Raw genomic sequence first — 25,780 nt, forward strand, 5'->3', positions numbered from 1 at the left:
ACATTCGCTCGGCCCCTGCGAGGGAGGGAAGGGGCGGGGAGAGTGCAGGGGGAGGGCGGACCGGCGGGCGCCGCGCCGCTAGCGTAGGGCCGCCTGCGCCAACTGCGTGAGCAAGGCCCGCGGGAGGCTTGGCCTGGACCGTCGGGCAGGCGCACCGGGTTCCGCTGGGCCGGGTTGGTGGGGGGATGGTGGGGCAGGGTGGGGAGCAGGTGGAAGGAGTAGGCTGTGCGCCCCGCGTCGCGCACGGGCAGTCGAAATGGGTTAGGACGTAACCGCGGCAAAGGCGCCCTGGGCTTTGCGTGCTGCACTTGCTGGGCTCCAGGTAGTCCCGGGTTGCACCGGCGAGAGGAGGAGTCTCAGCGACAACAGCGTGCGGCTTCCTCTGCGCCGCAGTCTCGGCCCGGCTCGTCGGGAGGTCGCCTAACGAGAGTTGCATTTCGAATTTAGGTGTGTAGTGCGTTGAAGGGGATGCAAGCGAGAGGGTTTGCGGTCTGTCATTCTCACTGCCCTTAGCAGTGGGCGTCGGGGAATCCGCGCAAGGGCTAACCCTCCTCCCCCACTCCGCGCGGGAGGCGCAGGTGGCGCCCAGGGTTGTCGCCTGATGCAAAGCGAAAGAAACCCAATGTTTAGCACACGTGTAGCCGCGGAGCACCCCCCCCCAAAAGTTTTTTTAAAAACCTTTTCTCCTCTTGTCCTCCTCCCCCAACGCAAGCTACAAAAACAACCTCAAAGTTTCCTGGGATATCTTGTTCACAACCTGAAGTCACCGATTTGGGATATCCCTCTCTCCTCCTTCTCCGCCCCCGCTAGATAGAGACTTGGAGGGGCGGAAGTCCTTGTACATCTTTATTTTTGACTCCGCTGTTTTTGGGAAAGGCAGCAGTATACAGGACCACAAAGAGCTTGTTAGGGGGAGGAACCTAGGCTCTGCCGGAAAGTCGTCGATACTGTCATTCTCCGCCAGGTTTTGGCCCTCCCCGAATCCGATGCCTCTGGCGGCACGTCCCTCTTCCTGGCAGGGTCGGGCCACGGTCTGGGTTCCCTCCGGCCCCCCACCCCCCCGCCCTCCTCCGCAGTCCCCGAGTTGCCTAACCTGGCGTTCGGAACCGTTCTAGTCTTTGGGGCGGTCTCGGAGATAAGGAGCCTTGGAAGTGAAAGAGCACTATTTACATGTTAATGATTTTCGACCTTTCTTCTGACACGTAGAGCTTCTGCGTGGCGTTTATTTCTCCCCTCCCTTTTCCTCGAGCTGATTTGTCCGTGAGGGGAAACCTCCCACAACCGGGGACATGTATCCCTAGATTTATTTTGTGAAACGTTAATTAAGACAAGGGGGTGGATGGGAGGGGGAGGGTTCTTCAGGAACAGAAAGAGCGCGATCTTGTCAGTGTTCTTAGAATTACACGTTAAGTCAGTACTGTCTACAAAATAATTCATTTGACTTCTTGGAACTAGATAAAATGGAAAATCTTCCCGACTATTAAGTGTTAACCGAAAAAGGTGGTGATATTCGAGGGATTTTTAAAATGTTACTGATTTTATATTAGCTCAATGTTTTGAATACTGCTGCATCTGCCATAAGATAGTTATATTCAACGGTACAAATTTTGAAGTTTAGATAAATCTGTTAAAATTTAAAGTCTACATTTAGGCTATAATTATACAGTATTTTAATGGTTGCCAAGTATATCATCTAAACTAAACACTAGTTATCTCCCGGGTCTTCCAGGTTGCCACACCCACCAAATCCTAAATTAAAAAGGGTCAACTTTCCTCTTTCCCATTTAGATCGAAACACATACTCAGGTACCTGTAAAGGAGAAAAGCAAGTGGATGCCCTCAGCCTTTCAAGATTGTTCCAGTTTTGAAGTTTGGCCATAATAGCAAAGTAGAACAGGATTCCAGCAAAACTCCTTATTTGTACCAAATACAACACTGTTAACTAGCCCCAGTTCTCCACACCACCATGGAGAAACCCCAGTACTGGTCTTTTGCTTAGTTTTGATGCTTTAAGTCATTTTGCCCTTGATCTTTTATGTAAATATTCAGCTGTCATTATGCATCTGTACACTACAAATTGAATTTTTTTTGAGAGAGAGAGAAATAATCAAAGGACATGCTTGACTGCAAAGGATGTTCTTCCTCTGCCATATGTTATACAAAGTCTCCTTTGAAGAGAAGTTAACTGGTGGGATTGTGACTGTAGTTTCTCCATCTTAAGCATGGTTAGGACTCAAGCTCTGGTGTTGGTGCTATTGGATTCTGCTTTATGTTACTGCTCAAATGCATATCTTGAAGTGCCTTACTTTGATTTCTTTAATGGCATAAAGTAGACTTGTGTCTTTTCAAAGATTGCTTGTACACTGAAAATTCCAGTTACTATTCCCAAGCTCTTTAGTTCTATCCTTTCTTAGATACAAGCATTGCAATGATTACATTTATGCTGTGACAACTTTACTAACCTTTATGCTAATGCTTTCCAGATCACTGCTTCTACACAGTGCTTCTGGGAATTGTCACATTTCAATTCCTACACACATTCATTTGGAAGATCTAGTTTAATACTGATGCATTTCTTGGTTGTGCATAAATATTGCTGACCTTAAAATGAACAGATTCAGTATGCACTGCCAGAAATATTTCAGACTGTCCATCATTCATCATGTATTTATTAAGCACCTAGCACCTACTATGCTCATGCAAGGATTTTTCCTCTTCTCTGGGATATTGTTTGTTGTTTTTAATATTTATAAAATTAAATGAAACATTCTTATCTGCAAGTATTTTTATTAGGTATTTATCAGGCTGACTCTTTGAAGATTTCAGATTCGTGTGTGTGTGTGTGTGTGTGTGTGTGTGTGTGTGTGTTTCATGCTTGTCTGTAAGATTTTTATGTCTTAGGTTGACAAAGAGTAGGAATGTAACCTGGAGAATGGAGCAAATGCTTGTGTTCTATTAGGCATTTATGTTTGTATACACACACACACACACACACACACACATATGTATATATATGTATATATATATTACTTGCAGGAGAGTTGGGCTATAATTTGTTTTTTCCATACTTTCCAGACACCATATTTCCAGGTGCTTCTACATGTTCTAGGTCAGGAAATCTTGTCATTTGTGGGGTAATTGACCCCCCCTACAAGGGCACTGTAGGTGACATTATAGTAGAAAGTTTCTTAAGCAGGCTTCACTTAGCTGACTCATCCAACAACATTCCCAGTGTGGTGTACAACATGCAGAGGGATGCCAGAGGACAATGAATGCTCATGGTGCCCGTTAACGTCTCCCTCCAGGTGAACTGTGGGCCCCAAGAAAATCTGTCCTACTTGTTCCCAAACCTGATTATACTTATTATAACTGTCCTTACAAAATTTAATTAAACACTATTAAATTAATAAAACAAGGTATGTGATTGCAAAAAGAATGTTGTTCCAAAGAAAACTTAAGTTTCAGTTTGGAAAATGAAAGAATGTGAGACACTGAAAAAAGTCTCTATTGGGCACCTGGGTGGCTCAGTTGGTTAAGTGTCCAACTCTTGATTTTGGCTCAGGTCATGATCTCAGGGTCATGAAATCAAGCCCCTCAGGGGTCAGGATCCATACGCAGCAGGATGTCAGCTTGAGATTCTCTCTTTCCCTCACCCTCTTCCTTGCCCTTCTCAAATAACAGATAAATAAATCCTTAAACAAATCTCTGTCAAATTAGTTGTGGATGGGATAACTGTAAAAGATTGGGAAAGCAAGTATCTATCAGTTCCCACTTTGCTTTAAAAAACTAAAAAAAAAAAAATGTAGACAGTGAGATATGTGACAATGATACTTGAAACTCTAAAAAGCAAACGCATTACTCAACAAACCAAGATCCTACAGCCAAATACTGGTTAAAAAAACCCAAACCATACAAAACAAAACCCTTTTATTTATGTTTTAGGCTAAAATAAGATATTTAAGATATGTGTATCTTATAAAGATATGTAAACATACACATATTTATGATTCCTTTTTATTAACCAGCCATCTAAATATTTGGATATATTTGCATGTACTTAAAATCAGAAACTAAATTTTGTAGTAAATAAAAAAACAGGTGAATTGGGCTTTTCTACTTCAAAATAAAACTACAGCTTATGAAATTGATCTCTCTCACAGTTAGCAAAATTCTGCTACCTTTACAACTGCACTGATTCTTTGAATTCTTTGAGTCATGTTGATTAACATTTTCGAAGTATGGTGAGGTGTTCTTTCTCCATTTGACTTTTGTGGTTTATTTGTGACTATTATTTTTGCAAAAAGTATTTGAAGACTTCATACATTACCCTAAGGTCCTTCTGTAATATTCAGTTACTTTCTTTGAATTGATGTCCCTTTTGGTTTTCTCTTTGTGGTCTGCTGGTTCAACTCTGTTGAATCTTACACTGAACAGGCTTTACATGTGAGTTAAGTACCACTTCCGGTGGCTTAATTACCTTCTGCATCTTTTGCAACATTTGCACCTTTACTTGCAATTGATTTGCATTGTTTTGGGGTGAAAACTGCTAAATAGGTATACAAAATTGGCGTCTGCTAGAGCAGTGCTAATAAAATATAATGCAGGCCACAAAGGCAAGTCACATACGTAATTTAAAATTTTTAGTCTGCATTAAAAAAATAAAAAGTGACATTAATTACTATATTGTGTTATTTTTATATAGTACATCCAAAATATTACTATTTCAATATGTAATCAATATATAAAATATTATTCATGATAACTTTTACCATTTGTTTTGTGCCATATCTTTGAAATCTGGTGTGTATTTTTTTTTAAAGATTTTTATTTATTTAACAGAGATCACAAGTAGGCAGAGAGAGAGGGAGGGAGAAGCAGGCTTCCCGCTGAGCAGAGAGCCCGATGTGGGGCTCGATCCCAGGACCCTGAGATCATGACCTGAGCCGAAAGCAGAGGCTTTAACCCACTTGGCCACCCAGGTGCCCCTGGTATGTATTTTATACTTCAGAACATCTTGAACATCATTTTAGACTCGCCATATTTCAGATGCTCAAAAGACATATGTAGCTAGTAACTATGATTCAGGCAGCCCAGTCCTAGAGCCATTGAACCTAACACTTAGGAGTTTGATGTACTCTTAACTGCCTGGTTAGGCCAGATTGGGGTATAATTAAAAATATCTACCTTTATGTGTTCAGGAAATAAAAAATCACAACAGATAGAAATTGGTAACATATAATAAGTCAATTACTTTCTACCTCCGGTGGAGGTAGTCCAGAGTTTAACTTTACAAATAAATTTTAGGCACTATTATCAGTTATTTTTCTAAATTGCAATTCTGATTCTGTCTCTTCTTCTCAAACTTTTTAATGGTTCCACATTACATAGAGAATAGAATCTAAATTCTTTCTTTCATTCATTCAACAGATATTAAGTGCATTAACTCCTACGTGCTAGTCACCATGCGAGGCCCAAGAATCTCCTAGGATTGAAGTAGCAGACATGCTTTCTACCCTCCTGAACCTCTCAATCAATCTCCTCCTTCTAGTTTCCACCATTAACTGTTCTGCTCTACCATTCACCTTGTCCTGAGGCCCGGGCTCCAGTTATAAGTATCTATCTATTCCTTAGGTCACCCCATACAGTTGTAGCTGGAAACAGCTGACCAGCCAGGGACTGTTTCCTAGCCATCCCTGCAGTTAGATATGGCCATGTGACTGGTTCTCACCAATAGAATGTGAACCATGGCTTTAAAGAAATGGTACTGGCTGGATACAGATGACTACAATGCCCCATGGGATAGCAGAGTCACAGAATGAAAGGGTTCCTAAAGGACGAGGTAGAGAACAGCTCCTCTAGATAACCTGAATTCATTCCCTGGAATAAAATGCTATTGTCTTGTGCCATCACTTATTTAGACTCATGTATTATAACAATTTAATCTACCATAAATAACACAATATAATTTTCTTTGTTCACTAAAGCATTGTGATACTGCTTTTGATAGGAGAAGCACCAATACACAGACACAAGAAGACTTCAGTATCAGCCAGGTGGGTGTTTGAATCTCAGTTCTTCCATTATTAGCTACATGACCTTTGGCAAGTTGCACACACTTCAGTCGTCAGAAACATGGGGATTTTCTGTTGAAGCCTCCCCTTTTCCTCTCACTGTTATCATTATTTTGGTCTATACCATCCAGATTTCTATGCCAGCAACTACATCTCTCTGGCCTCTGAGGTCACTTTGCTGACTATATAGGCTGCTGGAAGGGGACCCCATACCCCTAACATGAGCATTCCTTAACCAATGATGAGGATTGCAGTGATGTACTGCAGATGGTTCTGCACCAATTTATAAGAACCTAGAGTGCATGTGTCTTCCCAACTTCACTTTGGTAAGCTTAAAATTGGCCACGCTGAGTGTATTTACACCATGGGAATTATTAGCAAATGCTACAAGTTAGAACTCTGCCATTTTCTACCAGAGCTGTTGGTTAAAGACTGACCAACATGCCAGAATTTCTTACCCTTGGGGTGGGATAATTCAGGAGTGTGCTCCACAATGATTTCTAGATTTTTTTTCCCCCAGCAGGACTGATCTCCAGTTACCTATAGTGATTGCCAGCTTGGAAATATAACCTTTATTAGCTGTCTTTCCTGTCTCAGTTCTCCACTCCCCTGCGCTCCCCTCTCGAACAACTGTTAGCATTAAAATCCTGTCTCAAGGTCTGGTTTTAGGGGAACTCAAATCAGGAAAGGAGCTAGCAATAAATAAAGTTGAAATTGTGTAAAGTGAATAGTGCTTAACAGGTGCTCCACAAATATTAGCAATTCCCTTTACTGAAATAATATATGGCTAAAACCTACTGAGCAGAATTCTTACCTGTTGATTAACCATAATAGGAATTGGAAGTATGCATTTAAAACTCAGTTGGCCTAAATATATAAATCACATCCAGTGACTTTTTAAAATTAGTTAATTAATTAATTTTTTGGTGGTCAGCAAAGCAAGTTTATTAAGCAATAGCAAAGTGATAGTAAATAGCTCCCAACGAGGGAGGGGACGCAAAGGGGTTGCCCTCCAATAACTTTTTTAAAGCTTTCATTATTTTAAATGGTTTTATCATACATAAAGAAACTATACATGTGAAAACTTAAGGTAAATGTCTAACATATCCAAAGAGACAAAGATAATTCAGGAATGTCATCTTTAGGCTCCCTTTACATGCTGGTATCTATAGGCTTCTAATAAATTTAAAGTCTCTGATCCCTTTATTCATTGACTTTGATTTTTCACTAACAACTGTCTGTTTTGTCTTATTTTGTTTTTTATTTTAGATTCCAATCTTGACCTCATATTTTATGTGACCTTTTAACAGTGATGTGTGCCAGGATCCCAGTATTCTAGTATTTATAATTGTAATTTTGGAGCCATTAGAAAGCTCTTTCAAGAGGTCACCATTACAAAGCTATAAACACTCTAAGAATACAGCTATCCGCCGTTTTTTATAAGTTCTCCTTACAACTCTTTGCTTCTGCAAAGGACCTACATTAGTACCTGTTTTCACTAACCAGAAGAAATATGAACTCACACACCACACTCAGCATCTCAGCACCAAGCCGCCATAGCTTGGAACTGTGTCTGTGAGCATCTGTGCCTTATCTTGATTTGTTTTGGCATCTGTTAGCAAGATATGTCATAAGGTATCAGAAAAGCCTGAGACATTATTATTATTATTATTATTGCATCTGGGAATGCTCAAAAACTTTTCCATATAAATTAATAGTTGTTACTTCTTTGTTTTATGCCATTTGGGCTTATAACGGGTTTCACAGGAGAGCTCTACTTTTGTATAGCAGGGGAAACCTATAGGCCTTTGTGATGCTCTATGGTGATATTATGAATAACATTTCTTATCTTATTATATTTCAATAATAAATGGGTCTTTTCAGACACAAGGACTGAGGATGTTTTGGAAAAGCCAAATGATCAGTTTCTGGAGAAAAGAAAGCATAATTTAGTAAGAAAAACACCAAACCCAGAGTCAGGGGTTCCAGATTATCACTCCCTCTGTCTGTGTCATATTGGGTGAGTCATTCACTCATTTCCCTTCCCTGGATTTTAGTGTCTGCATTTTCAAAGTAAGGATCCTGAACAAGATGATATGTAACATCTATTTCAGCTCTACTATTTTGTGAAAATCTAACATTTTATCAGAGACTGAAATATGGACAAAGGCCCCAATATGGGGTACCTGGGTGGCTCAGTGGGTTAAGCCTCTGCCTTCATGTCAGATCATGGTCTCAGGGTCCTGGGATTGAGTCCCGCATCAGGCTCTCTGCTCAGCAGGGAGCCTGCTCCCCCCTCTCTCTCTCTGCCTGCCTCTCTGCCTACTTGCGATCTCTCTCTCTCTCTCAAATAAATAAATAAATAAAATATTTTTTAAAAAAGGCCCCAATATGTACCCATCATTTGCTAGTTCTGTCTTAATATGTCAAGGGCTATAAGACAGTATGAAAAGACTTATGTGCATGTTATATACTTGGTATTGTCTTTGTTGTGTCAATTACTATGTGAAAATCAGAAAGTACTGCCTTCATCTGGGGAAAAAAGGGGCAACGAAGTGTTTTTCCTTAGGGTTTTACTGTTAGAAGAAATGGCAGATTCTTGATTATGGTTTACTTACTGATGTTTTAAAGTGTTTTTTATATGTAACTTACTATTATTCAGACTTGCAAATTAAAGCAGTGAGATCTATTTTTTTCCCCTATAACATTGACAAGATTTAAAAGGGTGGACAATGCCTGATGTGACTGCGGATGAGAAGAAACAGTCACCATTGGTAGGATTTAATCTGTATCTATGTTAACTGAGGTCCCCCCAAAAGCAGATCCTGAGACAGGGGAACAGGAGTGGGGGAGTGAAAAGGGAGGGCTAAAGACAGTCCAGGGGAGCCTTTTCTACCTGGTTACCACCCTTGTAGGCAGTCTGGACTAGATCCTTCAGGGATCTTCTGAGGAACTATGTGGATTGTGCCTCACAATTGCACATGGGGAGGAGGAGGGGAACATTTATCCACCAGCTCCTGTTCTCATTGGGTAAGAGTTGCACCAATGATTGTTATGTTAGCCTGTCACTTTTCAAAGTGTGCACATGTGCAAAAGCTGGTCAGTGTCCCCAGGCCTTGAGAGACCCTGGGGAGAAATGAGAGATAATGAGGTCAGGCTGGAATGAGGTGCTGTGCCACTACAGAGAGCTGCACATAGCTGTAGCAATGATGGAAATAAAAGGTGGTTGAAATGAGAGGTGGGCACAGGAGGGATCCAGTATAGAACCATAGAGGACAATGTGAAATAGCTTTCAAATTTTTAAATAAAACTGTGTTTTGAAGCAGCATGGTTTTCTACACTGCAGAGAACCATTTCTATTTTATGGAAAACTGAGAATGTCCTTTAAAGCGGTGTTTACATTCATGACAGAGTGACAGACAGTGCACCAGATGCTAATTAGTAGTGGTTAGATTTTCAAAAATTATGCTACCTAAGTGAATATTCACTCATGGAGAAGAGTGAAGTAACTTGTTGTACCTATTTATTGTATTGACAAAGATGTCTAAAATGTACTGAAGTGCAAAAGCAAGTACCAGAATAGAATAAAATTCCATTTTTGTAAAGCCTATAATTATATATACTATATATAATGTTAATGTAATATGACAAATTTTTATATATTTCAAATACATATAAGATAGTTAATAGCAACTCTTGGGAGTTGGATGAAGGAAATTTCACTTTTTACTTCTATGTTGTTTGTCCATCTTAAAACAGACATGGATCTTTTCTCAATAATAAATTTAAATAATACATACAAATATGAAATAATAAATCTTTCAAAAAAGTTTGCCTTATTATCAGTGATTTTATTTTGGCTAAGTTTTAGTTAGAGTCCTATAACTTGCCTAACTTTTTGAAAATCAGAGTGTTTCTATAACAAGGCTTTAATTTACGTACATTATGAAGTTTACATTTTGGGTAGAGGAATAGTCAGGGTGACGTTAAATGCTAGAATGCCAGGTTCCCTTCGGGGAACATAAAACTTTACTGACTTATTTTCCCCAAACTCTAGTGGTGAAACTTTGCGTTGGTTGTGAAGCCTTTGCTCTTCAGTCTGAAATTATTACCCTGAAGGCCAATCCTTGCAATATATTCAGTGTATGCTGTGGACACAGCCTATTTTTCAGCACAGTAAGTAACTTAAAAAAAAAGTATTTTTGGTTAACTTAAAAAAAAAACTAAAAAAGAAATATAATTCATGAGATGGGGGAAATAATCTTCATTTTTGGATTTAGTTTAGTGCCTCTCTGCATTTCCTTAGAGGACACCTATTACTGACTTCCATCTCTAATTAAATTACAAAGAAAAATAATTTCTGAAATGAAAATGTCATTGAATCAACAGCTCTAAGACACAGGCTGTCTTTCCGGAGAACCCCCCCTTCACACATTTTATTGACAATTCCAGGATACATCCGTTGTCTCAGACGATTCTTGGCAGAGAATCTGCTGGGCCAAGCTGCAGGAGAACATGGCAAGATGAAGAAGCTAAGCAGAAGCTTTTACTCTCCTCAGTTTATAGACCACAAAGCAAATTGGGTCATATGCCCATCTAAGAGAGAGGCAAAGATAAACTAAAATGCGTTTTCTTTGAGAAGCACTCCAAATGGTGGCAAAAATCACAGAACTATTTCTTTATTGCTGAAGAGATCATTGTAAGGTGGGAGGCCATAACTGTTCTAGCTTATTAGTATATAAATGAAAACTTTGGAATGCCAACTTATTTTAAGATGAGAAAACACTGGACTAGGCAGAGTAAGACCGTGGAAACAAACTTTTTGTCTTATTTTAAATCACTTTTCATATTGCAGAGGGTCTCAAAGTTATGTTTGAAAGATTTATCTCCTTCTTTAGAAATAAGGTATTGGTAAAATGAAGTGCACTAATTTGAAGAGTTAAGTCTTTAAAATTTTTCAAATATTAAAATGATCAGGGATGGAAATGAAATAGAAGTATCAGTAGAGATCAAAAGCTTCTGAGATATAAGAACATTTCTAAGCTGATTTTTAAATTGCCAGATTTTCCTAAAAGCAATTCTTTGTCTTCCTGAAACAGTTGACCCTATGTTGGAACTTAGATTGTGTACTGAGGGTTGAGGAAACCCAGGACATTTGCATTTTTTTATTCTCCAACTGCTTTGCAGGCTTGTTGGCTGGGACCAGTGTTCCTCACTGCACTTTCAGGGCCAGCCCCAGCTCTGCCTATTCATGTGACAGTTACTGATCATCGGGTCTGGCAGAAGAGAAAGGAGAGCTCCCAAACAGTCTGGCCTGTCTCATACTGGAGCTGTCAGCCTCCTCAGAAGCAGAGCACATGTTCAGAGTGGCCCTTTCTAACTCAGGTGATTTTTAGCTTCTTCACTTGTTATCTCTTCACTTTTCCTTGGATTCTATTTTCATTTTATTTGAAGGGAAATATCCCAGCATCCATCATAACTTTTCATATTAATCTAATCAACAATAATGTCAGCTTAGGTAACTGCCAAGAGGCCGTAACTGAGGAGAGGATGGTATAAAATCACCATCAGCTCAGTTCTCTGTGAAATGCTGCAGCTGTCCTTAACTAGGGAAGTTACTATTGGATTCACTGCCTCCTTTACCAACGGACACACTGTGAGCTTGCTAATACCTAAAAGTCAGTCTTAATCCTTTATATTGGCATTGTAATATTGAATATTCCTATTATTTTTGCTTGCATCTCTGTACTTTGCCCAAAATGAGTTGGTTATTTTTAAGAGAAGAGGAATACTATATAACCCAGAGAACAAAATAAATAGATTAAAATTATTGGTGGAAAGCCTAACATTAAGGACAAACTCATTCATGACAATGAAAAATGTAGGATTCAATTCAACCAACATTTGCTCAGGGCCCCTGTCTGTCAGGTGTTTTTGCATACTGTCGCCCACTTAATTCTTCCACAGGTGTTTTTGGAGACAGACCTAGTTCCCCCTGTTTTACAGACTGGGAAATGGAATCATAGGGAGATTTCTTTTTTATCCTGCTGCAAACACTTAGCTGGAAAATTGGCACGATAGGATGCTAACTCTAAATTTGGTCTTCTAACCATAATACATCACTGCTTCCAGGAAGAATAAATGTACTCTTTGTGTAACAATCAGGCATCTCTAATCAGTCAACAAATGTTTATCAAGTGCCTATCAGGCACCAGGCACTTGAAGGTTTTCTGTATAACGATAGTGAAATCAATCAAGGTCCTCAACCAGTCCTATTTTGAGCAGTAGCACAAAAGCAGGTCACTGGGGCTAAAAGTTTAGTGGGTGGTAAAAGTAACAAAATTTCTTTTAATGACGCTGAGTAACTCAAACAAGGACCATGACTGTCATTTCGGCTAATTAGCATTATGTTCTAACTCACTGAGTTATCGGCTCTCCAAAGTGGGCCTGGAATTCCATAACAGATTCTTAGGTATTTCAGTAGAATGATCCAACACTAGCTGTTCAGGATATGCAAATACTGATATAACACTCTCAGTTTTGTATTTTTTCAGTTTTGCAAATTGAGTACGTCACATTTACCCTCTTAGTAAGTCTATTTCAAAGTTCAGCTCTTTCATCTTTTTCTAAAGATGCTCACATGGATGAGGAAGAAAAAATATCAACCAAAGATGACAAGAAAACACTTCTACTTTAATAAAGGCCTCATAACTGAAGGAATGCTAATCACATATTCTTCCTAAATTGAGTTTTGGGCTGATTTCAATATGGAAAGCTCCAGTGAGAAAGGATGAGTCCCAGAAATTTGCAAATACTTGAAAACAGGTAGGATTTTATTTATTCTTCATCTTTGATTCTAATCTTTTCTATTAGCATTCAGTAGGGCTAACACAAAGTCCAATGGGGATGGATACACAGAGATGGTTAAAAACAAAAACAAACAAGCAAAAATAATTAGCTGGCCATCAGTGAACAATAGCAGATAAAAATATCATTGTTCTTCGACTCTTAATTTTACAAAAGCCTTTGGGTGAAATGTTACCTCTATTTTCCGAAGTGCCTCCCTTTACCAAGTAATTAAAAATTTAATTGAACTCAAAAGGGCAGAAGAGGCCTTCAGCGTTTTACACTTGAAGTATAATCAGCATCTAATTTGTTTAAATGCATGGTCAAATGATGAGACATTATACAATAGCATATGGCGTATGTTTTTATCGTTTTCCCCTCTAATATTTCTATGTCACTGAATTAGAAACAGTATCATAAAATAGTCGTTGTAGGCAGATGACCTAAAAGCCCAGTCAAAACCACCCAAGTCTGGTTTTTCTTAAAATGGTGATAAATTAATGCTGCTGCACTTGAAAATCTCAGAAGTATCTTAGGTGCAATCCTGTCTTTTCCTTCCCAGCACAAGTGAAAAAGAAAAGGCGTGTTTTCTAACCCATCTGTACATTTCTTATGGCCAGCATGATACCCTTTAGGAAATCTCTAGGGCTGCTGACAGGCCAGAAGAGGAAGTGAATGGCTTAAGATGGTGTTTGGTTTACTAGTAGGAAAAGGGAGAGAGCAATTCCTATGAGTAGCAGAAGGTTAAACCAGTAGTTTTGGTAGAGGAGAAGAAAGGACTCCATTAGTGAGGCATCTGTGACCAAGGCATCTCCCTCCTCCCTTTTAACTAGCTCCTCTGTGACCCATGAGCCCAGGGTCGCCATACCTTCTGCAACATCTCCTCCCTACAGTCCACAACAGGGTTTGGGTTGAAGCTGCAATATCTCCCTACAGTCCCACAACAGGGTTTACAGTAGATAGAACATTCCCTTGCAGTGGGGAATTATATCCTGGAACACTGAGTTGGATCTGGGATGCTTTCCAAGGCACTGGCCCCTCTCTGGAGGGCGAATCCATTCCAGGGAGCCCTGCCTTTCACAAAGAAGAGAGAACTATCCCTGGGGCTTCTGCCAGCTTCTCCAGGAGCTGAGCTGGAATTATATCCATTATTTCTCTGAAACAGTATTAGACATGTTAGTTTGGTGCTATAGGACTACTAATCTTATACTATATATTGGAAGTTACAACAGATTTTCTGTTCCAAGATTTTATAAACTGCAGGTCAAAACCAATGAAATTATTAGGAAATCATGTTACTGGTTTGTAACCATTATAAAAAAAATCAAATAGGATAGAAAATATAAGAGTGCATTGTCTGAAGTGCAACATGGATCTTCTGTGTGTGTGTGTGTGTGTGTATGCATATTCATGTAGTTACACTGTAAAACATATTCCTTATCATGTGTTACAGTACAGTAGGATTCAAGATCATTCAAAGTAGGACCTAACCTACATTTATACATTTCACTTCTACCTGTTGAATCAGTCCCATGTAGCAAAAGTCAGTTCGATGACAATAAGTGAATTTGCCTCAAGCCAGTTCATTGAAAATCCATTCCATGAATGATTTAATCACAAACTCATACTTCATTGCCTTACTGGGGACTTTTCCTATATTCTAGTTTCCTTAAAGCTTTGCTATAGTCCTGTAGCTAGAGATTTGTAAGACTCATCAAATTATCAGTTTTGGTTACCATTCTCACAATTTAGATACCTCTATCCCTTTTGGCCCCTGGCCACGTGGATGTCTTGTATGGTAACATAGCTGTGATGAATTTTCTGACAAATTTCCGCAAATTTGTCATTTGGCAAATTAATCATTTGGTATATTGACTTATAGCAAACTGACCTATGATTCACTCATATTGTTTCTCCTTGGGAAATTTTTTCCCACTCATTTCCATTCACCAGGACCTCTCTGTTCTCTGGTTGCTCGAACAGTCTCTCTCTGAATCATACTGTGTATTATGATATGTTGTGCTATTCTCTAGTTATACTACATCACAGTGTCATACCATATTGACATATATATTTGAATGTAAACTTGGAGCAAGACCACCTGGGTTTGAACCTGATTCTGCAACTTAGTAGCTGTGTAACTGAATAAATTACTTAATCTCCATGTGCACTGGTTCCCTCATCTAGAAAATGGGCATAACAGTGGTACCTATCTTATGGGGTCTGGGAGAGGATGAATGAGTTAAAACATATGAAGCACTTAAAATAGTGTCTGGACCACAGAAAGTACGACATAAGTGTTAGTTGTTCTACTTCTATATAAAATAACATATAAAGTACTTATAAATAAAGTAACTTTAGAATCATAAATTTGGGTTTCTTTTTACTTACCAGCTTCCAACATTTAAAAACCTGTCTTTTCTACCTTACATCATCAATTAACCATGGATTGTTCCCAGAGAATCTATAATATCCTTAGCTGTGTGGAACCAAGAAGGCATTTGAAAGTGATAAAAAGCAAAGAAGTTTATAGTGTTGTTAAAAAATGATATGAACATGAAACTGTTCATGAGGATGACAGTCCTGTACAAACAGGCACCAGATTCTACAATTATGTAATTAGAAAACATCATAGTGTAGAATGATGCACTGATCCTAAGAGTTGGACAATATGTGCCAAATAATATAGTTTATTTTCCTCTAGGTACACACTGTTCTCCCAATAAACTGAGATTTCAGCCATCTCAGTGTCTCTCCTCACATGGAAGCACTAATTCCTAAGAATTTTCTGAAGAAGGGGCACCTTGGTGGCACAGTTGGTGGAGTGTCCGACTCTTGATTTCAGCTCAGGTCATGATCTCAGGGCTGTGAGATCGATGCCCCAGGTCGGGCTCTACACTCAGTGCAAAGTCTGCTTGAGATTCTCTCTCTCCTCTTCCTCTGCTCATCCCCTGCTTGTGCACTCTAAACAAATAAATAAAATCTTAAAAAAAAAAAAAAGAATTTTCCTAAGATACTTCTTTCAGTTCTCTCCCACTTTCCCCCCATTTCCATCCTTTGTCTCAGAGTTCAGTTTTTCCTGGATTATTGTAGTGATTTACTGATTTATTTTCCAAGCTCTCCTTCCCTCTTCCTCCTCTTTTAAAAAAAAATTTTATCAATAAAAATTATTAAGAGACTCAAATAGTTCCACCAGTTTTGTTATAAAAGCAGTGGTTCTTTGGCTCCATTTCCACCTCTCAGGTCATGAGACCCTCTTCAGAGGCACCTGCATTGATGGTGTCTGGCAGTGGCTGGTCCTGATCTCAGGGTTGGTGGCATAGCCAGTGTGGTGGCACCAGTGGACCGATACTCCTCAAGACAACAATAGTCAACAGAGGTAGCCTAATGCCTGGTGAGGGAAGGTCTGTTTGTTTTTAAATTGAAATTTATACTCTACTCTAGCAAGGGAGTGAAACCAAGTTTGTATTTGGTCATTACGAAAGTTGTGTGTGGAAACTTATGTGAAAAAAAGTAAGATAAATATCTCTCTCTATGTACATTTATCACAATATCATTTGCATAAGTTAAAAATAAATGTACACCTGTACCATTATGACTCATGCTTGTCTCTGTGTGCATGTTTTGTATACACATGCTTTAAAAAAATATACCCCCAAAAGCCTATTATTAAGACATTTGCTCAGTTTCAATTTGAGTGGTTCAACTGGAATTGTCAGAGATAGAGTACTTGTTCAAAAAATCTTGAGAGTTTTTAAAAAAACAATGCAAAGAGATGAGACCTGGTCTGAGAAACTTTGAGGGAGAAGGAAGAATGGCCAACCTCACATATGGGCTTTGTTTGGAAACATTGCCTTAGTCAGTTTCAGCAAGAGGAGCCTTGTTGTTTAAACAACCCAGAGAAGAGATGGGGAGAACATCTCCACAAAGAGGAACAGGCAGTTTTACATGGAATTATCACTAGGTCTTTGTTTCAAAATTGATTATAAAAATGATATGTGGCTAAAAAAGTAAATTTAAAAATATATGCATCAAAACAATCTTGAAAAAGGATAAAATTGAAATATTCATACTTCCTGATTTCAAAATTTACTATAAAATAACAAGAATCAAGATATTATGGTACTGGCATATGGAGCAGACATACAGGTCAGTGGAATGAACTGACAGTCCAGAAATAATGCCTCGTATTTATGGTAAATTGATTTTTGACACAAATATTAAGACAATTAGATGGGAGAAAGAATAGTGTTTTTGACAAATGGTTCTGGGACAACCAGATAGCCACATGAAAAAGAATGAAGTTGGATCCATACCTCACAGCATATATAAAAATTTACTCAAAATGGATCAAAGGCCAAGTGTAAGGGGTAGAATTATAAAACTCTTGGAAGATAGGAGAAAATCTTTGTGACCTTGTATTTCATAATCATTTTCTTAAATATGACACAAAGCACAAGCAGCAAAAGAAGATATTAGACTTCATCAAAATGAGTAACTTTTTAGTTTCAAAGGATACTATAAAAAAATTGAAGGGACAACCCTGATAAGATTTTTTCTTTCATCTAGCCATTTATTCAACAGATGCTTTCCAGATACCAGGCACTGTGATCAAAGCTGCGATTCAAATATAAAAGTACTTTAGTCCTTGAGCTCAAGGAGTTTTCATTCTAGTGGGAGAGACAAACACTCAAAGCAATAGTTATAATATGGTAAGATACATGCCATTATGAAGGTATTATGGAAACTAATGAATTGGGGTCCTTTACTTAGAGGTTAGTATGATAGTAATGTGCCAGGCATTCAGAATTTCAGATTAGCTAAAGTCTAGCTCTAGATTGCCTAGATTTAAATCCCATCCCTTCTCCTTTGAATTGTGTGGCCACAGACAAGTTAGGTGACTAGTGTGTGCCATGATTTCATCATTTTGAAGTGGAGATAATAATTACACTTCTTGCATTAGGGTGATACCAAGATAAAACAACTTACTATATGTAAAACACTAGAATTAGTAATATTTAGCAATATTTACATATACTATATGTTAATTATAATTATCACCCCTTATTTTCAAAATAGACCTGACATTCCATTAGAGCAGTAGTTTCCAAAGATAATCCATTGAGAGCAGGAAGAAAATACTATAAATTCTTTCCTATTTATTTATTTTTAGATTATGTATTTATTTATTTATCAGAGAGAGAGAGCCAGAGAGCACAAGTGGAGTGAATGGCAGAGGGAGTGGGAAAGCAGACTCCCCACAGAGCAGGGAGCCAGATGCAGGGCTCCATCCCAGGACCCGGGGATCATGACCTGAGGCAAAGGCAGACACTTAACCAACTGAGCCACCCAGGTGGCCCATCTTTCTTATTTATTTTTATTGTCCCTTTCCAATTCTATTTTGTGTGTCTTAGAATATGTATAATATATTAGTAGAGAAGTATACATATATAGTTTTTTAATCAGTGAAAAAGCACGTATATAGATTTTATGGTAAATGTTAATTTCTTTTAACTGGTACTCATTCAGAAGCTTAGAGATGATCACATTACTGAACTATATGACACTTCTGTCAACAGAAGGGACTTGGAATTTATAATTTACCAAGCACCTTTACATACATCACCTCAAGTGCCAAGAATATACTGAGCATATTAGTAACTATATGCTTTTCATCACGTTCTGATTCTTGCTACATCCAAGTGGATGGAAGTGAATGATGCAGATACAGGCATACCAGAGTAAATGATTTCAGGTCAGTTCTTACACCCTTGAGGAGGCATCTGCTAGGCTTTGCAGGGGCTCAGAGAAGTTGTCTCGTATTTTGCTAGCCTATGTGCTCATCACACACACTCAGCTATTGCGTGGAAATACATGAGAAATACAAAAATCCATTGGAGTATAAGTTGCACATATCATTGGTTAACATTTTTTCCAGTGTGAGGGTTAATGAATGATCTTTTTTTGGTGTTCACTTTCTTGAGATTTTAGAAGTTCTATGAGGCAAGCATACAAAAACATTTACTATGTAAAGCAATCTGGTCTTCTTGTCTACAAGACTCATTTTCAGAATTTTTTTGTGTAAAAGAGACTGAAGACACCACCAAAACAACAGCTGCTTAGCTATAAATTATAAAAACAAGCCTCTCTTGCAAAATTATTTTTGAAGGGTTTTATTTAAAGTAATTTACAAATTCATGAAGGATTTCGTTTAATACATTCACACTTGATACGGCTTTTGAAGGCATTTAGGGAAGGTCTGGGAATTACACAGGAGCAATCCCTTTTTCCTTCACTGATAATTTGAAGAAGAATTTATGTACACCAAAAGGAAAGCCATATTTGTTAGAAATTCCATAAGCTCACTACTTATTTAATTGGGGTTCCATAAGACCCTGTTCATTAAAAAGGAAAGCTTCTTGAGTCAAAAGAGAGTTATCATCAACTTCTCACTTACTAGAAAGATAACACAGAGGAGATGGTGATAATTAGTGGGAAACTTTGGCACATACAAATTACTAGCTTTGGAAATTCTGTTCTCAGTTGAAAACACACACACACACACACACACACACACACACACAACTATTCCCTTTACCAAGGCTCATTTTCCTAAATTGAGTTATTTTCTCCTTTGGTTTTGTTTTGTATTTCTTGATTTTTAAGAGACAAAAATCCAAAGCATTTGTCTTAACCTAGAGTCTACTCTGCATTTGAAGCTGACTCATGCTGACTCATGCCTTGGACAAGTCATTACCTCCTCCTTCCTCAGTTTCTCCATCTGCAAAACAAGGATAATAATGACTACCTCACAAACTTGCTGTGTGAGTTTATTAGCTAATAATGTTGATGAAGCATTTCTAAAGATGGAATGTACTGATTATTGTTACTTTTCATATACTTACTTAGATAATTTAGGATATGCACTCTGAATTTTTTAATGAGAGTAAATGACTCTCGAGTTTCTCTTCTTTTGATTGTGTATGTGTGTCAAAGTGATTTGGTCTCTTAAGAAAAACAAATATTGGGGCACCTGGGTGGCTCAGTGGTTAAAGCCTCTGCCTTCGGCTCAGGTCATGATCCCAGGATCCTGGGATCAAGCCCCGCATCAGGATCTCTGCTCAGCGGGGAGCCTGCTTCCCGCCCCCCTCTCTGCCTGCCTCTCTGCCTACTTGTGATCTCTCTCTGTCAAATAAATAAATAAACTCTTTAAAAAAATATTATGAACTTCTGGTTAATTTGTTAATGAAGTATGACTTGAATGTTTAATTGACAGACTGCTCCTATGATATTCATAACAATCTGTAAGTGTTGGGAAACACAAAGAGGACTGTTTCTTAATTTTTGAAGGTCCAAATGTCTCCTCTTCTTGAATAAAATAAAGAATGTTGGGAGTATGAATTTCAAATGCTATTTTCTTTACGTGGGTACTTCCTTTGATAATTTCCAGATTTAGTAAATTTCACCCTTTTTACCTGATGAGCTTCTTTTTTTAAGGATTTGAGAGCTACAAAACACACAAGGCATAGTCTATTATCAATGAATCAATACAAACTTAATGAATATCTTCTTTCTACTAGTCCTGGTATAAGTAATGTGGGCTAGCTGATCTCAAAGGGTAGTCTCAGGACCAAAATCACCTGGGAACATGTTAGATAGGTAAATTTTGGATCTCATGGAAGACCTCACCAAAGACCTCTGAATCAGAAACTCTGGGGAGGGAGTTTAGCAATCTGTGTTTTTTAAGAATTTTTTTTTTCTTTTTTTAAGATTTTTATTTGTCAGAGAGAAGAGAGCGCACAAGCAGGGAAAGTGGCAGGCAGAAAGAGAAGCAGGTTTCTGCTGAGGAAGGAGCCCAGTGTGGGGCTTGAACCCAGGACCTGGGGATTATGACCTGAACCAAAGGCAGACATTTAACCAACTGAGCCACCCAGGCATCCCAGCAATCTGTGTTTCAACAAATCCTCTTGGTGTTTGCTTAAGTCCAGGAAGCATACTGCTCTGGAGGATATAAAGTTGGTTAGATTGTTTGTAATTTATAAACTGTCCCCATCTGTGTTTGCTGCCAGCATTTGGACTGATACAGTCTGTCAGTGCACACCTTCCAAATAAGTGCATCTGTTTACTATTATATACTTGCATTTTGGGGTTTAGTTTAAGAAACACTCTGTATTATTACTTCTTGTACCTCTACTCTCTATAAGCAGGAGTAGGTATTGATGTTGCCCTGGGAATATAAGATTCTTTTACCCAAATTCAATTTTTCTAGGACTGATGATCAGTCCTACATTGTAGGGTTTAGACAAGGGCCCACATCCTTGCAGAAGGATAGTTTACGGCTGTGATAAAGGCAGCTCAGTGTTGGAAAGTAAGACTAATTGGAGTGGTGGCAATAGGAGGGTGTAGCCCTTGGTTTGTTTTTGTGCTTCTGGCTCTGTTTTTTTTCTTTTTACTATTTTTATTTTGTACTACAAACAACAACAACCAGTTACATACTGCTTTTCTTCATATTCATATGGATTTTAGGGAATTACTGCTTTTTAGGGAATTTTTAGGGAATTTCTTCTATTGAAGAAATAACTTGCAGACAAAAAAGTAATACCTATAAATTCCAGAAGTCAACAAACAGCTTGAAGACAACCCCTATGGTCAGGGAAGAAAACACTTGTTCTAAGAGATGAGACAAGCACATACAAGGACAACTAACCGGGGGAGATGACTGTTTCAGTGCCACTTGACTTAGACAGTAGGTACTTTTGTTCTCCCACCCCCCCACCCCGGAGCTACCACCTCAAAGGCCTGATTAGGTATAAGATCTGAAGAACTTTTTTCAAATGACAGAAAAGATGGTTTGAGGAGAGGTATGATAAGAAAGAGTATGAATAAGAATTGTGCAAAGTCCAAAGTCAGGGAAGAACATAGGAGACAGGATACCCAGAAAGATCAACATCTCACTACTTCAAGCAATTGCCTCCACTGGGCTCAAGGAGTCTCAAAAACATCTGAGGTTAGAAATCAGCACACAGACTGTGTCCTACAAACCCTGTTGGGTTATTTTCCTGACTAGATGGTGATAAGCTTATGCCCTGAAGCAATGGAGACAGAGTCTGAGATGGCCAAAGTTAAAATAAGGTGGAAATTGTGTTTCCTTTAAAATGAATTGACTTCATAATTGCCTTTTCCATTTTTCTTTTTTTTTTTCAAGATTTTATTTATTTGACAGACAGAGATCACAAGTAGGCAGAGAGGCAGGCAGAGAGAGAGGAAGGAAACCAGGCTCCCTGCTGAGCAGAGAGCCCAATGTGGGGCTCGATCCCAGGACCCTGGGGTCATGACCTGAGCTGAAGTCAGAGGCTTTAACCAACTGAGCCACCCAGGCACCTGCTTTTTCCATTTTTCTACAGGTTATCTATTGCCTTAAGCTTGAAATGAAAAGGTGAACTAGTCAGCGTACAGAGAAGTGCAGTCTTGAGAAGGCACTGGGTCTGGAAGTACAGTAGTCAACACATGCTGTGCTTTCATAATAGCTTGACCTTCCTTTAGTCCCAAAAACCCATCCCTAAGGTTAGTCTGAAGTTCGTTTGCAGGTCTGGTGACTACTCACTATCACTCATAGTGGGAGACAGTGAGGGTTTCAATATTATATGAAATGTCTGAGTTTAAAAATAAAATCACAGTTGTTGGGGTTGAGCTAATTCCCCTAGCCCAGTTTTTGCAGGATGTGGCTGTGGCTCTGGGGTTCCTGCTGAGCTCTGAGACTGCTGAATGTGTAGGCACTGGAACCAGCACTGAGGTAGGGAATGTGCAGTAGGAACCCTGCATATTAGGGCTCAATGTTTGCAAATGGGCCATGAATGAAGAGCTGGCTGCCTCTCCTTGGCAGGAGGGAGCCGGGAAGTGGGTGTGGAAGGCAGGATCTTAGACTCATACCGCAAGAGCTGCTGGCCCATGAAGCCAAAGTTGGACAAGACCATGCTCCTCCTCTGCTTGATGTAATCGAAGTTATCCTTCAGGCAGAACTGCTTGGTCTTCATAAGGCAGGCCATGCAGATGGTGTATGAATGGGAGAGCCCAGCCTCACAGTGAACCAAAACCTTGCTTTCCCTTTCCCTGATATCGTGAAGCTTATGCTTCTTTAAAGTGGGAGCTAATGTCAGTCATGTGACTGTTTTACACGGGTTCCATCTGTACTACCCGTGGGTCACGCAGGATTCCAAGGTCTGCTGTGAGGCATTCAGCAGGTCTGTGACGGGGCGGTTGGCCAAGAACTCGCACTTGGATGCATGATAGGCTCTTCCAAGGTGGAAGACCCGGGCACTGGGCTGGCCGGGTCATAAGCTGGCCTGTAGTTGATGTTGCGCATTGGTTTCCCACACTGGGCTTTCTTGGTTTCAACATTCTCTTGTGAAATGGGTTTTTCTACCCATGCAACACTCAGGATATTCTGAATAGAAAGCCTCTTACCTCCCTTTGAGAAAGGAGATCCACGGCCCGCTGGAAGGTAGGAGAGGAAAGAAGAGCGCGGGACGCCCACGTCGCTCTATTCCCAAAACCCCGGGTCCCACGCACGGCTTTCGACCGCAGCAGCTGCGCGTGCGCACGCAGTCTCTCGGCCGCACGCAGCGTCGCCACCGTGCTGCTGTCTCTGACGCAGCACCACCCAACTGGGGCTGGTGTGGAGCGATGGCCTCTGGGTTTTTGGTCCTGCGTTTTTGCTGGGTAGAGGCCTTCGATTATTTCAGCTGGATCCCGCCTTCCCCTCTGAATGAGATCTTTTCTGCCAGATGACGTGGCTTTACCCTCAGGTCCACTAGTAAATAGCTGCTGCTTCGGTCCCTGTCAGGCAAGGAATGTTCCAGATGCTTTTGGGTAGCATTCATGGAGCTGGCGGCGGTTGTGGAATGTAAATGACCACCTCGTCTACCCTGATGCCCCTAAGTATGGGCTGTGGCTATGACGATGTCCACCCTCCTGTCCTTTGTTCCTACAAGGGCCGCTCCTGCCTGCTCCTGGCTCCTCCAGGTAGGTCCATTGTCTCTGAAGTCATACTTTTCTCCTTGATGGTCTAGGATGGCAAACACAAGATGTGTGTGTACCACCTGAACACATACCTGACAGGAAAGTGTGCCTGCTTTGGAGATACTGGGGAGGCTTCCACTGGCTCCGTAACCGCGCAAGTCTCAGGACTCCAGCTGGAGACTGGGATTAGTCCTCGTAGTGGTGAGAGCTCTTGGGAGGGAAGGTGAAATCTGGTTTCCGTTTCTCTAAAATGGATGGATTTATGGGAGTAGTGCTTCCGTGGACACTTGTCTTTGATACGGTGGAGGCCCCTCTAGCTCTGATCCCATCATCCCCCTCACTGGGGGGAGCTGGGCCTGTTCTGTCGGAATGTCTGAATATTGCTCTGCTCTAGATTGTGTGTTGGCCAGGCTCACCGCCACCTTCAAGTCACTTAGGTGGGAAACGAGGAGCTGGGATGAGTGGTTTTTTTGCTCTTGAGGTGAGGGTAAAACATATTATTGGGATACACCCTATTCCCTTTTTCCTGTCCTTCTTTGTGTCATAGGCCTAGGGCTGGCCGAAAGCTGACCTGCACCTTACCATGTCAGTTCCTCACCATCTGGCATTCCTCTTTGGAGTACTCTGTCATGGGCTGGCTTGGATCCAGGACACTAAGGCGTTAGTTACTGGTCTGTATCAATTGAGAACCTGGGACTCTGGGTATGGAGGATGTTGCTGGATGCTGACCCTTGGTTGAGTGTTGGGCCTTTGGTCTCATAGAAAGGTTAAGTTTCTTCTTGTCATTTAAGAAGCTTTCTGACTAATGACTGCTTAACTTAATTATAGTGGGTTTTTAATTATCATTAATAACACTCTTTAACCATGGTACCAGAGTTGTGTTCTCTTATGTTGGATATGTATCTCTTAGGCAACACTAACATAAATAATATATTATTCCACTTATACGAGATACCTAGAATAGTCAAATTCATAGACAGAAAATATAATAGTGGTTGACAAAGCCTGGGCAGAGTGGGGAGAGACTGTTTAATTGGTATAGAGTTTCAGCTTAGGATGAAGAAGAGTTCTGCAGGTGGAAGCTGATAATGGTACACAACAATGTGAACATACTTAATGCCACGGAGCTGTACACTTAAAAATAGTTAAGATGGTAAATTTTATTTTGTCTATTTACCACAATTAAAAATATTTATCTTAAAAAAAGCAAAACTGATACTGTTAGGATAATGGTTACTGTTAGCTGACAGGTGGGGCAATAGGGGAGTATGAAGGAGGTCACTAAGATGGGGAATGTTCTAAATCTGGGTGGTGGTCCCATGGGTATGCTCAGTTCATGAAAATTCATCAAGCTGTTAACTGACGTGCACTTGTGTCTGAACACTAAAGTGCAAAGTCACTGTGGATGAAAAAGAAAGCAGTGTCAAGTTTTAAAGCACATTAGTTTGTGCTATATTACACTACTGAGTGCCATGTGCAAGGCACTCTCCCACTCACTTAGCACTATTACTACACTCTGAGGGAGGTGCTGCTTTATGAAAGGAAATTGAGGAATGGCAATTCCCAAGGAAAGAGTAATCATTTACAAGTTTGTAGTATGAGATATCAGCTATTTCAAAATTTCTGGGTATACATCTTTATGGGTGTATTCTCTTGTCTACTCAGTTTAAATCTTCAAAAATAGAACTTGTAATTCTTAAATAAGACCTGGTGTTAAATTACATGTGTCTCAACCAGAAGGAAAAAAAAATATCCAGTTTAAACTAAGCATAAACTTTCTCACCCATGTCAATTGCAGGATAAGCAGGGATCATAGGATGGGTGCTATCTCTGGATAATTCAAA

At 39.8% G+C, this 25,780-nt stretch overlaps 1 long non-coding RNA gene and 1 pseudogene across 2 annotated transcripts; one reads left to right on the forward strand and one right to left on the reverse strand.

Annotated features, from left to right (window-relative positions):
• Window positions 1–108: 108 nt before the first annotated feature.
• On the forward strand, window positions 109–16,098 carry LOC308343045. Its single transcript, XR_013966842.1, has 6 exons — window positions 109–447; window positions 5,985–6,053; window positions 10,129–10,247; window positions 11,259–11,456; window positions 12,704–12,896; window positions 15,622–16,098. It is a non-coding gene; the product is annotated as an uncharacterized lncRNA (long non-coding RNA).
• A 6,425-nt stretch (window positions 16,099–22,523) lies between these two features.
• LOC308343317 (dual specificity protein phosphatase 5-like) lies at window positions 22,524–23,797 on the reverse strand (annotated as a pseudogene). The gene is made up of 2 exons: window positions 23,717–23,797; window positions 22,524–23,457 (listed from the first exon to the last, which is right to left on the reverse strand). The product of its transcript is annotated as a dual specificity protein phosphatase 5-like (transcript).
• Between the last annotated feature and the right edge of the window lie 1,983 nt (window positions 23,798–25,780).

Source organism: Martes martes (genome assembly GCF_963455335.1).
Source record: "Martes martes genome assembly, chromosome: 5".
Lineage (NCBI taxonomy): Eukaryota > Metazoa > Chordata > Mammalia > Carnivora > Mustelidae > Martes > Martes martes.